Source organism: Sinocyclocheilus rhinocerous, unplaced genomic scaffold, assembly GCF_001515625.1.
Source record: "Sinocyclocheilus rhinocerous isolate Xijiao unplaced genomic scaffold, SAMN03320098_v1.1 scaffold2132, whole genome shotgun sequence".
NCBI lineage: Eukaryota > Metazoa > Chordata > Actinopteri > Cypriniformes > Cyprinidae > Sinocyclocheilus > Sinocyclocheilus rhinocerous.
In genome coordinates, this window is record NW_015648610.1 from 416,531 (window position 1) to 427,860 (window position 11,330).

The 11,330-nt window shown below is 35.2% G+C and overlaps 1 pseudogene; it reads left to right on the top strand.

Annotated features, from left to right (window-relative positions):
* The window catches only part of LOC107709963 (protein NLRC3-like), a 34,146-nt pseudogene that overhangs the window by 1,904 nt on the left and 20,912 nt on the right, over positions 1–11,330 (top strand).

Sequence of the window (11,330 nt, forward strand, 5' to 3'; positions counted from 1 at the left end):
GTGTGTGTAAGATGCAATATGATTTTTACACCAATTAAGTGTGCTTTTTGCATATGTGTGCTTTTAGTTGTTTCTATAATTTTAAATAAAAACATTTAAAAAATTTGATTATTCAGTTCATGACCCTGATAAACATCAGCAGTGTTGGGGGTAATATATTACAAGTAATGCAAGTTATGTAATCAGATTACTTTTTTCAAGTAACTACTGTAGTAAAGTAACGCATTACTTTTTGAGTATATCTGAGTTACTTTTTCAAATAAGTAACGCAAGTTAATTTTTTTTTTTCAATTTATTGATTGACAGCTCTCCTGTCCCCATGTTGAGAGAAATCAGAAGATGTTACTGTAGTTCAAAATAAATATGAATATGCATTAATTCATCTCACTATAAGATAATGCAACTCAGAATATGACGCAAACCTGCAATAATTAAATGTTAAACAACACAAATATCCTTTATGTATTTAATCCCATTCTATTAACCAATGTCTTTGCTTCTGACCTTCGATGATCCAGTTCAACCATACTAAGCAAAAATTACTCTAGACAAACATTTGTGTCTTTTTTTAATTGCTGAAGTGTGTTTAAATTTCTTCTTCTGCATTCTACTGTACGGACGAAAATTTACATTTCCTTCAGCCTGCGGCTTATTCATTTCACTTTTGGTGTGAAAAGGGTTTTATATTTGCCAAAAATATAACTTTTTTTATTTTAAAATCAAACAAGCAAGCCCTGTCCAGATTTTAAAAGTAACGTAACACATTACTTTCCATAAAAAGTAACTAAGTAACGTAATTAGTTACTTTTTTATGGAGTAACGCAATATTGTAATGCATTACTTTTAAAAGTAACTTTCCCCAACACTGAACATCAGCGATAGAGATTTAATATGAATTATCCATGTGTTTTTCTCAGCATCAGGCAAAAGGAAAGTCAGACAGAATCATGTTCAGTATCCTCCTGTGTGTCGATGAAGAGTGATGGATCTATGCGTCATCCCCCTGATCTCAGTGATAAAGCAATGACCACCGACCCTGTGTGAGTACAAACATGATTGAAACATTATTTAATATTACAGTCACTAACACAGAAGAGAGAAGAATTACAATGTCATTCTCATAAAATCTAGTATGAGTTATGTTTTAATGTAGTTAAAGCTAGTTAATCAGAGAATTGCAACAAACAAATGGCATCAGGAGCTCTGTAGTGACAGCCCACTCCCATAAAATGCAAGAGATGGGGATAATTCGTTAATTGTATCTAAAGACAAGAGTTCAGCTGTGTTTCTCTCCAAATGCAGAAATAAAATCTTGAAGACACAGAAAAACGCCACCTCAGAAACGAGTCCCTGTGAGGTGAGAGAGGAGGGGGATTTTGTTCATTACCAGAACCAGAGAGCAGCATCTCCAGAGCCCAGCTGTGTGTCTTTGAAGAGTGATGGATCTATGCGTCATCCCCCTGATCTCAGTGATGGAACAGTGACCTCAGTCTGTGTGTGAGTACAAATACGTAGTTTGTAAACTCCTGCAGTGAAAGAAGTAGGGTTGCCACCTTCAGTGTGAGAAAGGAAGGGATTATATTCTATTATTCAATTATCTGCTTGATAATGTCTTAAAAATGTTAATTATCTGTCTACCAAGCTCTAATATGTATGGATTATTATAATAATAGTAGTGCTGTGAAACGATTAATCGCATCCAAAATAAAAGTTTTTGTTTACATAATGTGTGTGTATTGTGTATATTTATTATGGATATATAAATACACACACATACAGCATATATTTTGAAAATATTTACATGTATATATTTATATTCATGTAATTTATATCATATATAAATATATTTAATAAACATAACATATTTTTCTTAAATATATACATGCATGTGTGTGTATTTATATATACATAATAAATATACACAGTACACACACATATATTTTGTAAACAAAAACCTTAGTTTTTTTTTTGTGGATGCGATTAATCGCGATTAATCGTTTGACAGCACTAAATAATAGATTGGCTAAATTAAAATAAACAATGAAATACCATATCATCTTCAGGGGACGTCTGTGGTAACAGGAATTGAGAAATGTTAGTCTAGGTCTTTTACCTTATAGCAGCATTGACTGTGAGCGAATGAAAATTAATTTCAGCAATTCAGCCCTATATTTGTAATGTGCAAGCCTGTTTCCACCACTGAATAAAATAAATAAATAAAAAGTAGTACTTTTTCTCACAATTTTGACTTTTCTTCTCAGAATCGTGAGATAGAAATTGGCAATTGCTAGTTATAAAGTCATAATTGCCGGACATAAGGTCATAATTATGTGTTATAAAGTCAGAATTGCAAGATATAAAGTCGCAATTGTGAGTTATAAAGTCAGAATTGCATATTTATATCTTGCAATTCTGACTTTTTTCCCCTCACAATTTTGACTATTTTCCTTGCAGTTGTGAGATTATATCTCTCAATTCTGACTTATTTTTTCAGAATTTTGATATAAACTTGCAATTGCGAGTTATAAAGTCCAATTCTGAGGAAAAGAAAAAGATTGACTTTTCTTACAATTGAGATTTTATATCTGACTATTTCTCAGAATTGCGAATTTATATCTTGCAATTCTGCAATTTTGACTTTATAACTTGCAATTGTGAGTTTCTATCATGCAATTCTTAGAAAAAAAAGTCAGAATTGCAGACGGACGGACTTGAGCACGACATGCTTTTAAAAACACACCGGTTGTGGTGCATTTTAAAATTTGTGTTTTAAGCATCATAAACATTTTCCTCACAAGAGACAACAAAGCAGATGAATATTTGTGACCCTGGACCACAAAACCAGTCTTAAGTCGCTGGGGTATATTTTTAGCAATAGCAAAAAAAAAAACATTGTATGGGTCAAAATTATCGATTTTTCTTTTATGCCAAAAATCATTAGGATATTAAGCAAAGATCATGTTCAATGAAAATATTTAGTAAATTTCCTACCATAAATATATCAAAACTTAATTTTTGATTAGTAATATGCATTGCTAAGAACTTCATTTGGACAACTTTAAAAGCGATTTTCTCAGTATTTAGATTTTTTTGCACCCTCAGATTCCAGATTTTCAAATAGTTGGATCTCGGCCAAATATTGTCCTATCCTAACAAACCATACATCAAGCTTATACGTCAGCTTATTTATTCAGCTTTCAGATGATGTATAAATCTCAGTTTCAAAAAATTGACCCTTATGACTGGTTTTGTGGTCCAGGGTCACATTTTTCCTTCATTGTGTGAGGGAAACTGCTCAGCATTATTTTTTTTATCAAGCTTTACCAAAAAGACAATAAGTCTTCTAAAATGTATTTGTGTCATTTTCATGTATTATCCTCAGTCCCCTCTAAAATTTCATTCTGTCCTACGTCGGAACAAGACCAACACGCATGCCGAATTGAGCGGTAACATGCTTTGATTTGTTCAGCAGATCCAATCAATATCCCTGTTATCGAGTGTTAAATGAACAGTGTTTCATGTAAATATGGGTGTATTTTTCAGAGAGTAAATGTAGTACTGAAATAAAGTAGATTCACTTTACAAATGAGAATTGACAATTAGTAATGCTAATGACTTCTGCAAGTAAACAAGCAAAATTGCTGAGGGAAAGATAAAGGAATGGCAAGAACAGAAAAAAGAAGAGAAAAGCAGACCGCACAACAACTACAACTGACTTAAAGCCACAGAGCCTTAAATGAAATCATCTGCAAAAAAAAAAATATATATATATATTAAATCTCTCAAAAACACACCAGAGGATGCTTAGCCTTAAGCAAAAACAGCATTATCATCTTCACATATTAGTAAGCTTGACTTTATTTCTTCCATTCTTGTACTGTAGACAAGTTGTTACTGAGAATTGACAAAGGTTTAGCTGTAGGTAATTTTGTTGTTTTATAGAAAATATTTGGCTTATTGATAATGAAATACAGTGGCAAACATAACTTTGTGAACCAATTTAAAATGTGTAGATAATGGCATTGATTACTCATTAAATATGATCTGATCTCAATTTAACTCACAAATACAGACAAACACAATCTATATTATTATTATTTTTTTTTTTTCTTACTAAATATATATTGTTAACATACAGTATATAGTTGCTACATATAAAAATTATCATACAGATATCTTAAACTACATGTAAATATATACATTTTGGGGATTTTATATTTGTTATACAATTATATCTTCATCTATCCAGAGAATGTATGTATTTGAAAATTTTAAATGGCCTTAAAGATAACATGTATGGCAATATTACTATTGTTATAGGGCAACATATGTCCTATATTACATTTCTGTATGGGGTCCTGTGGAAGGTTTTGATTGCATGGTTCACTCTAAACTTTTTTGAGAAAAACAAATTTGTCAGTAAACCAGAATTTGTGTGCCTATATTTAAAGGGTCATGAAACCCCCCATTTCAGCACTGGTTAGTTCTCACCACAGTTTTAAAAAACGCTAAAAAAGTGGGCGTGGTGCGCTGCGGAGCGGAGGGGGAAGAGGGGAGACAGACAACACACACAGCTTCGGGTTCAGACCATTTCATTTTGCTCCCATCGAGTTAAAAACACAAATAAATGCACAGCCATTTGCACTCTGCATCGAAAATATATATGAACTAGGGCTGCACGATAAATCGAAATGGAATCGAAATCGTGATTCGACAGAAGCTGCGATTGTCATGCGTATCTTTCAGTGAAGCACGGTTCTGTGATCAGCAGTAAATCTCCATTCAAAGGCCAGAGGGCGCTCTCGCGGTAAAACTCCAAATACGCCTCGCAGAAGAAACCCAGAAAATGTCTATAGCGGTAGCTGGATAAACAGAAGATTTAACAGCTTTTATTGATTCAACGTGACTAATAAACACACGATTATGACAATATATGGTTTATCTGAGTTATTATTATTATAATTTTCATTAAAATAAAGTATGTTTATAATGCAATGCCTTTATCACTGCTTAGAATACTATGAAATATGTTGCGTACCTTATTCTGTGTAAGAAGCCACATCATCTCACAGAAGGATTTATTTCAAACACTCGACTGACGTTATGAAGTGAGTTTGGAGTAAAAATATGTTATTAAATGTGGTATTTTCACATGCTTTCAGATGGAGCAGCATTTACTTCACAGAGCCGTAGTTCACTGAGAAGCTATGCAAACAGCTGTCATTATCGCGAACAATTTCTTCGATTTCATAATCGCGCAATAAAATCGTCTGCGATTTTTTTTGAGTAACTTGTCAGTGAACTACGGCTCTGTGTAGTAGCCTAAATGCTGCTCCATCTGAAACCACGTGATAATTACTGCTGATTACAGAACCGGCTTTACTAACAAAATGCGCATGACAATCGCATTCGATTAATCGTCCAGCCCTAATATGAACGCGCTGTTGCACCTCTGATAACTTTTAAGGCTTATTCTGCAGCGTTTATATAAGCATTTTGTCGGGTTGTGTCACGGAGTTGTAAAAACAGTTACACTCGGTTAAACGGTTATTACAAAGCAAAAACAAACACTCTTCTTCAATCCATGAACGTTTCTCTCAGTTAATGTGCACGATGTCATCTCACAGTCTGAAACGTCTGTCATAGCAAATCAACACATGCTGTTGTGAATAATTAAGCGAAGCATCTTCTCATAGGATAAGAACACGCAGTCTCATGAATAATTTAATAGACACAGACGCATCATCGATGTACTATCGTCCATTGCCACGTCACAAATTGTGACGTCAACACGATGTAGATTTTAAACCCAGAAGGTGAAAATAGCGCAAAAAAGCTTAAAATTAACCAGTTTTCTCCAACAGTTAAAATTATCGGATGCTAACATTGTCTTCTATGATGCGCAACACAAACACCTCTGCTAAAATCTCAGAAAAAGTAGTCTGGGGTTTCATGACCCTTTAAAGGGCAGGGCACACATTTTCAATCCCATTTTAGCTTTTGGAAAAGTAGTAACTCAGATGTCTACTTATTGACAGACTGGTAGGTAAACATCTGTTTTACGAATTTTCCAAAGGCGAATTCTAGTAAATTATTATATCATATTATTTCAATGGCTTCAATAACATTTTGAAAAGTATACCTGTTTTTATGTTATCAGTTATGTCAGATTATCAACTTTTGCTATTTCGAGATCACAATAAAATTAAGTTGTGATTACGAGAAAACAAGAAAGAAAAATTATTTAAAAAATAAGCGAACATACAGATTCTGGAGTTGTTTAAGCATCCTCTGGTGAGATCTTGGGAGATTCTTTGTGTTCTTTTATTTGCGGGAGATTTTTATTAACTGTCATTTAAAAAGTAAAGCTGATCTGGGATAGTTTCTGGAAAAAAAAGTCTGGGCCTGTATTAAGCAGTTTATTGTTTCTCAGCTGGTTTTGAGAATGCCACATGGCTTTACTAGAATATTTAGTAGCTGCCCACTCTCTCATTCATTCTTTGTATTGTTCTTGTTTCTGCAGTGTGGATAGAGATGATCAGACTAAAATCCTGAAGCAGGTTCTTCACCAACCAGTTGATGATGAACTACAGAGAGTCAAAGACCAACATAAAACCAGCATGAAGAACAAGTATGAAAGCTTATTTGAGCCAGTCAAACTACAAGATAATCAAACCCTCCTAAACAGGATCTACACACAGCTCTACATCATAGAGGGAGAGAGTGAATGGGTGAATGAAGAACATGAGGTTTTACACGTTGAGAAGACACCCAGAACACAACACTCACAAGACACTCCAATCTACTGTAATGATATATTCAAACCCTCAACTGAACCACGATGTGAGAAGAAAGACAAAATAAAGGTTGTTCTTACCAAAGGCATTGCTGGAATTGGAAAAACTGTCTCTGTGCAGAAGTTCATTCTGGACTGGGCCGAGGGAAATGCCAATCAGGATGTAGATTTTATGTGTGTATACTTCCATTTCGAGAGCTAAACTTGATTCAAGATAATCAGTTCAGTCTTGACAGACTTTTGCTTGACTTTCATCCTAAACTTCATGAACTGAACCCAAGGATTTATGAGGAGTGTAAAGTTGTGTTAATCTTTGATGGTCTGGATGAAAGCAGAATTGCACTGATGTTTTCAGACAATGAGAACGTTTCTGATGTGACTCAGACTTCATCAGTGGGTGTGTTGATGTCAAACCTCCTGAAAGGAGAACTGCTTCCCTCTGCTCTCATCTGGATCACCTCCAGACCAGCAGCAGCCAATCAGATCCCTTTCAAGTACATTAACCGTGTGACAGAAATTCAAGGATTTGATGAGCCTCAGAAGGAGGAATATTTCAGGAAGAGAATAAGTGATGAGGATCAAGCTAGCAGAGTCATCTCCCATATTAGAAAAGCAAGAAGCCTCCACATCATGTGCCACATACCAGTCTTCTGTTGTATCTCAGCCACTGTTCTTGAAAAAATTGTAAAACAAGATACAGAAATCCCACAAACTCTGACGGAAATGTACATCCACTTCCTGCTCATTCAGACAAGCATAAAGAATCAGAAGTATGAAGAGAGAGATACTGAAAAACGTATGCAGTCCAACAAAGAAGTGATTGTGAAACTTGGTGAACTGGCTTTCAAACAGCTGATGAAGGGTAATGTCATGTTCTATGAGGAGGACTTGAGAGATTGTTGCATAGACATCACTGACGCAGTGTATTCTGGGATTTGATCTTTAAGCAGGAATCTGTGATTCAGCACAGGAAAGTGTACTGCTTCATACATCTGAGCTTTCAGGAGTTTCTAGCTGCTTTCTATGTGTTTTTCTCCCATTTGATGAAGAACATGGAGCCGTTGCAGTTGTTTCTGCATGAAGAATGTGAACATTATGAATATAAGCAAGAGAGGTCTCAGGGAAATGCTTTGTGTAAGTTACTAACTTCAGCTGCCAACAAAACTCTTAAGAGTAAAAATGGACACCTGGATCTTTTTCTGCGGTTCCTGCTGGGCATCTCACTGGAGTCCAATCAGAGACTCTTACAGAATCTACTGACATACACAGAGAACAGCTCAGAAACCATCAAAGAAACCGCATAGTACATTAAAGACACAATCAATTGTTATAATCTCTCAGCTGATAGATCCATCAGTCTGTTCCTCTGTCTACTAGAAGTGAATGACCAGACTCTGTGCAAAGAGATTCAGGAGTTTGTCAAATCAGACCAACACTCAGAGAAGAAACTCTCTCCTGTTCACTGCTCAGCAATAGCCTACATGCTTCAGATGTCAGAGGAGGTGCTGGATAAGTTTGAGCCTATAAAATACAACACATCATATGAGGGGAGATGGAGACTGATACCAGCTGTGATGAACTGCAGAAAAGCTCTGTGAGTATTGATTCATGTCATCTTACTATTTAGTTCTATGAATGGTAATAGGCTCATAATTGGATCTAATCTTGAATCAATAAAACAGTTAAAAAGTATGGCAGAAAACTTTAATAAACAATTTTGATGAAAATGTGAATGAGATTTGGTTGCATTTTGTTGGTTGTATTGTTAGCTGTGTACAGTTTTATGATAGACCTTTAAAACATTTGAAAAACTAGATTTTTTTGAACAGTCATGTAAATTTCTCGGTAAAGAATTATAAAAATGAAATATTATCAATTTTGTCTCCTTAGTATTATTTTAAATCCAAGCAAAAATGAGGCTTTGTTAGTTGAACAGTGTAAGTTTTTACTAAAGCATCCATGCATAATGCATCCATGTTTTGGATTTGTTATGGTTTTCAGAGAGACTCTGAATCAGTCATGACCTGTGTCATGATCAGAGACCTTCATATATATCATGCACAGAATGCAGAAAACATTTATTTTATTTTGTCCATCTCCATGTCATCCGCTGTTATAGGCTTGCTGGATGTTGTCTCTCTAATCAGCACTGTGAAACTGTGTGTTCAGCTCTACAATCATCAAACTCCAATCTGAGAGAGCTGGACATGAGTAACAATGACCTGCTGGATTTAGGAGTGAGGCTGCTCTGTGCTGGACTGAAGAATTCACACTGTCAACTGAACATACTGAGGTCTGACTTTCACATTTACTCATTCACTACGTTCAATTGTGTGAATGAATAGGTGTTTCATAACTCCAGCTGAGAAACTGGCTTAGAAATCTTATATTAAACTATTTTTTTTCTATCAACCACTTAAAAGGTCAGTTATAGACAGTCCAGGATCCAATATTAAGTCCAAAGTGTCGCCTTGGGTATGTGTAAGATGATTAACCAATTGCAGCAGATTAAAAGAGTAAATAGTGTTCGTTAGCTGTTTAGAAGGGCAACACACCTGGGGCCTGTACCATGATGGTAGTTGAACAAATTCAGAGTTACAGGATTAGTTTTGAGTTGACAAAACCAAACCACTCCAATCCAGTTTTGTTGGTACCATGATCAAAGCTGATCATCAGCTTGCTTTGTCAACTCAGGCTTTGATCCTGAGTTTGTGGAGTGTGTGCACATGAATGTGTGACATCACTGGTGTACAGCCAATCACATGCCTTGCAACACAGAGCAAGTATGATTCACTTCTCGTGAGAGACCCAGCGAGATTCCAAACTAAAAGCTAAAGGTTTTGCTAAAGGTTAAGAGATTGTAGAATATGACGAATTTAAACACATTTACACTGAAAAAAAGTACTTGTTCATGAAAGAGGACAAATAAAAAAAATTTTCTTGCATTATCAGTGCAGTCGCAAGTGAAACTTGCTAAGTTCGTTTATATAGCTAAAAAATATACAGCGATAGAGACTCATACATGTAAGGCCACGTAGTCATTTTTAAAGCATAATCTATTGATTCTACAGCTTATTTATAATGCAAATGATCTGTATATATTAATATTCATTTAAAATAAATGATTTATAATAACTGTTAAACTAAAATTGCTTGTGTGTAATGGATTAATAATAATATAAATCATATAATAATTATATAAATCATTTAAAATAACTCGAATTATCATTAAAGCCAAACAAAAAAAATTTTTTGTACTAGTGACCTTTAATTTGGAGCAAGAGAAACTGGGGGAGTGACTTTTTTGAGTCAGACATGTGTCACTTTGTTCACATCTGATTGGTCCAATTTCAGTTTGAGATCTCTAACCCAGAACATAACCTGCGCAGGTTAGCTGTGGAGAGTAAGTTACTATGGCAATGAATGCCGCTAAAATCCTAGCCACTTTCATGGTACCTAAAACCCAGGATTGGTGCAAACTAAATTGAAACTTACCTGGCTAGCCAGCTAATCAGGCTTCATGGTACCCCTGGACATTAAAGTCACATGCTAAAAGAAACTGGTCATGTTTAGTAATCAGATCTCAGATCCCCTGTGAACTCTATGAAAATGATATATATCTTTTATCTAAGTGTGGTGGCCGATATATCAGCACTAAAACGATTCAGACCAGTCAAGTAGTAGTAGTTTAGCTTCAAAGTTCGTATAGGTGGTGGAGGATAATAGCCAACATCTGGGTTTAAAAGTTTTCTTTTGTAGCGTGGCCACATAATGGGGTTTATATATGTAAATAGTTGTTCTATAAAAGTAAGAATGCTTTATTATCCCTATATGCTTTTATTTTCCCATATGTATTACTGTGTTTGAGCCCTAAATCTGTTATCGCGAGATGTGATTTAACTCATTACGTCAGTTTACGCCCGGCAGTCCGGAAGTAAGCGCTTCTACACGTGTGTATATATAGAGATGATGGTAGAATGGCCAGAGAGAGGCACACATGGTATTTGTAGTGTTTTCTGCCGCTGCTCTGAGGAATCACACTCAGTCTTGGGGTTTTGTTTCCAGAAGTTAGACTTTATTTCAAACTGAACAAAGCCGAGAAGTTCTCTGCAGAGAAAAATCTCCAGAATGGTAATTTTGCATTCTCTTTATATAGTTTTCTTTTAAGGCGTTTTCCATACATAGAATGGTTCCTTTGTGCATACAATTCGATTTCTCCCTAGATTTGGTGCCACATTGATTGTTCATAGGGGCCTGCTTGTTGTTGAATTCGAATTATATCCTCTAATTGAGGTTGAGGTTCGATAAGTACTACAGGTGCTAATACTGCTACCTGACACCCTGAAGATTTTTTAGCGTCTAAATCCGTTGCATTGTTTCCCTTAATGACATAATTATTTCCCTTCTTGTGTGCCTGACATTTGATTATTGCTAGTCTTTTTGGAAGCATCATAGCAGAAATTAATTGCCCTATTTCTTCGATTTCTATTGTCTTTGCGAAATCACCTTTCATGGGGCGATGTGATTCATATTT